Source organism: Armigeres subalbatus, chromosome 3, assembly GCF_024139115.2.
Source record: "Armigeres subalbatus isolate Guangzhou_Male chromosome 3, GZ_Asu_2, whole genome shotgun sequence".
NCBI lineage: Eukaryota > Metazoa > Arthropoda > Insecta > Diptera > Culicidae > Armigeres > Armigeres subalbatus.
The window spans coordinates 42,987,370-42,991,740 of NC_085141.1; positions in this window are offsets into that span (position 1 = coordinate 42,987,370).

Sequence of the window (4,371 nt, forward strand, 5' to 3'; positions counted from 1 at the left end):
TTTGACCAAATTTGGCTTTGTTTTAAACACAACGATAAAAATCATTACACAACGCTTTCTGAGCCGCCCATTATTAGTCACGAAGACAGTAGGCGCTGATCGGCTACAGCCTACTTTGTTTCCCATCTCACACAGTGTAGAGTGGTATTACTTCTTGCTACAACAAACTGCCCGACTTGCGAATCCGGCAAGATGATTAATAGCATAAACGGTAGCAATTTTTACTCGGAAGAAGCACTTCTATAAATTTCCACTATGCCCATAAGACAATCGTAAAACCCAAAAACCTGGAACCGAGCACTGCGCTGCTCACACATTCACGTGCGATAAATAAAAATGAAATATTCTCCACCAAAAGCAAACGATGCACTCCAGTTGCTTCCAAGGAAGGTTTCCGTTCCCCCCAGCTTGCGCCATGACCATCTGATCCGGGCGAGGAAGGAAGGATAAGCAGCAAGTGAAGAAAAGGTTGCAACACGCGCAGGACGGTTCCATCGCTTCATCGTTTGGAACGTATAGTTCATATTCCAGTTCGGAGTCTATCCTGTCCTGATGGTGTTAGGCGAAAGAAAGCGTTGTTCGGTAGCCTTGCTTGGCTATGGTGGGGGTTAAAAGTTTTCCACTTATGGGAAAAAGTACTTCGTTCCACTTATGGACTTGGAGCTATACCGGAGTGTACTGATATAACAGAGTTCATAAATGGCACAGATATGAGTCAGATGATTGTTTAAAGAAAAATGTTTGCTGGATACTTATCTTGCTTTGTAGTTATAATAAAATTGCGCTGGTAAGTTCCAACAATCCGATGTAATGAGTAGTAATCACATGAACCAAGTAGTAAAGACTCAAATCAAAAACCTTGATACGAAAATTATTTTAAGCTTTCAGTGGAATGTATTTACTTGCCATAAGACGAGTGTGTACTATTCCATTTGAATCATTTGTTTGAGAAACTGCATAAGTCCATTTTACACTATTTCGAGAAAACAACAAAAAACTGTTTTTGAACAAATTCGCACCGAATCATTCGATTTCTTCGATACAGATCAATAGTATTTAGCAAAACTCAACACCCTGGGGCACTTTCAGTGCAAAAAATGTAAACAGTACTCCACAATTGCTCTTCAAAGTACGTGGACATATGTAGTTTCTCAAACAAACGGAAAAAATTTCATACATTCCTGAACAAAAAAATTTTTTTTTTTCGTTTTTTTTGCCAGAATACGTATTTTTGGACGAGGATTCAGAATATATAAAAAAAATCATTTTGCCTAAAAATGTTACATATGCAGTTTCTCAAACAAACGGTTCATTTAATTCCACTACTTTAATTTCGAGGAAATTGCTCCTTCACTCGAAGTGTCGAAATGGAAGGGAATGGTGTCCTACCAGGATTTGCAGAACAAATGCTTTCTGTGTTGAGGTCATCGAAAGGATGTGTGTCTTCAAGGGAATAAAGTGAACCAGCAAAAGGAACAAACAGCGGAAAAAAGGAGACAAAAATGAAAGACAATGGACCAGAAAGACAACAAAAATCATACTCCAGGGTTGTTATCGGCTTCGAAGCAGCAAGTGGAAAACAGCGGAAGCAAGGAAAAATATCATCATTGAAGTTCCAGAAGAAGATTTAGTTGAACTGGACGCCGACTCAACTGATAGAACGTTCGAACATTCGAGATTCGATTCGATGGTAGAACGCAAGAAGTTAGCGGAAACAATGATTTTCAAAAACAGAAGAAGAATTCGCTTTGACGAAGCTGCGCTGTTGCCATCTAGCGGAGACGGACGTGTGCGTGAAATCACTGTATTTCAACATGGTGAAATATACGAAGTATATTTTGAAATGCTTTTAAAATGTTATTAACAGTGATATATCGAAAACTTTTTAATAAGTAGGATTAGAAATTTGAAAAACTACATGTTAAACTATTTATCTACACATGTTTTTTTAATCAAAATATTTCTATTCTCGTGTTACTTATTAAAAAGAAAATTAAATTTCTAGCTTGAGCTTGAGCTTGATTGACTGCTCGTAGTTGCTACTCCATTATGACCAGATCAGCTGTTCTTGCACAGGGAACCAACAGATGTTTGCTTGGAACTAGCACACATCTTCAATGTACAAGTACTGGTGATCTCATTTGTTAGGTCATACTGGCGCCTGCCACGTCAGAATGCAAGTCAATGTAGGGAAGGGGGAGGAAATGATGATGCAATCACTCGCCCACTGCAAGCCGAATATACCTCTGCACTTGCCACGAGTTCATGCGGAATTTGTTGGAATTTCTGGGTTAGGTTGGAGAGGCAGAGGTCCGTCTTGGTTAACGAGCTGCCAATGTGATAGATAGGAGAAGGTAACTGATGGAATTTCTAATTGGATGTAGGAAACGAGCTCTATAGTTCATTTCCAATTCTAGCAGATTATTGTTAGAATACTCAAGTTGAAGGTATAGGAATAGTAATGGAAATGGACTTGGAATTGGACTTGCGAAATAAAGAGAAAGATACAAAGTAGGAAAATGGAACGGACCTTGGGATTGAACCCACGACCTCCTGCGTATGAGGCAGAAGCAGTAGCCATATGACTACCAAGCCCGCTTCTAAACAAGAGAGATCACGCACTGAACTGATTATTTTATTACCGGCCACGCAATGCAGAACACAATAATTCGTCCGACCGCGCGATCGTTCTGCTGTCCGAAACAAGAGAGATCACGCACTGAACTGATTAATTTTATTATCGGCCACGCAATGCAGAACACAATAATTCGTCCGACCGCGCGATCGTTCTTCTGTCCGAAACATGAGAGATCACGCACTGAACTGATTAATTTTACTACCGTCCGCGCAATGCAGAACACAATAATTCGTCCGACCGCGCGATCGTTCTGCTGTCCGAAACAAGAGAGATCACGCACTGAACTGATTAATTTTATTACCGGCCGCGCAATGCAGAACACATTAATTCGTCCGACCGCGCGATCGTTCTGCTGTCCGAAACATGAGAGATCACGCACTCATAAAAAGAAAATTAAATTTCTAACCCGAAAAATCAAACTATTTTCAGCTAAAATGTGTTTTAACGTTTTAATAAGCATTTTAAAATTGACGTCCTATATCCCCTGCCGGGTGAAATAGAAACGCATCATCCGGCCCCCATTTTGTTTTCTCGCTTTCGTCAGGGCCAATAGAATGATGGGCTACACGGACCTCCACAGAAAGATGAAAGAGAAAGAAGAGAAAAAGAAACTAGCGCAGTCGACAACTCAACGACGGGAACACTTTATTACTGTGGGATTGGCCGACCGAACTCCACCAAAGAAGACATCCCGCATACAAGATGCTTCTGAAACTTCTTCGGGATAGTTTGTTGTATTATTACCAATGCCTAAGGTCACATAGGGCTACAATTATGCTTTTGCCGTGCCGTTGGATAAACTTAGGGTTACCCCTGGTTACGCAGGAACTTTAGGAAGAATACCTGGAGCAGCTTCCAGAAGAAATTCCTGTTAGCACTTCAAAAAACCTTCTGTTCCAAGGAGCTTTTAGAAGAAATTTAGGAGGAAACTTTGAAACCGTTTCACCGAATGACTTTTGGTGGAATGTATCTGTTTTCGCGGCGGAGGTGGGAAGACCGAAAGTCTGAATAGGTTTCATTCTTTCACTTTCTACAAATGACACGAAAACGCGTACTTGATACGGACTACGAATATATTGGCAAAAATCGAGACGAGATGTGAAACATGCGAATATTTATTGCTAATGATTCAGCGAAATTCCACTATCAGTAGAACACGAAGCGTCGAAGACTACTCTAAGTTTCGTGGTTGTACTGTCTGTTTTCTCCACGCCGTGGTGTGGGAGATAGTAGTAAATACAACTATAAGAAGTCCCTTCATCGGCAATTTCTCGCATATGCTTCAATTGATGATATTCGTCGATAAAAGCCGAGTATGCTTCCATCAGTTTGGGGTTGGCCTGCGACGTTCGAAGGCGAGAAATCTTCGTGTAGCAATCCCCTTCGAACTTCCCAATCAGTTTAACATTGACGAACGTTTGGGAAGAGTGACTACGAAGCGACCTGATTCATCACGAAAGACATTAGTGGAGAAATGCTCCTCGCATGCGGTTTCCTCTAACGAAAGAGTACTGTTCAATCAAAGTTAATTGCCTATTTCCGAGGATTAAACCACCCGGCTTGGACGTTTATTTACAATGTTATGAAAACTCATATGTGAATATGTACTAGAGTGGGGCGTCATGGTCATTTTTTCAAATCAATGGTTTTTCGAAGCCATTCTGGATCCTGAACAACTGTGCAGAATTTGGGACCGATTGGTTGCTTCCTCGCTTTCCGCATCGCGTTTGAAG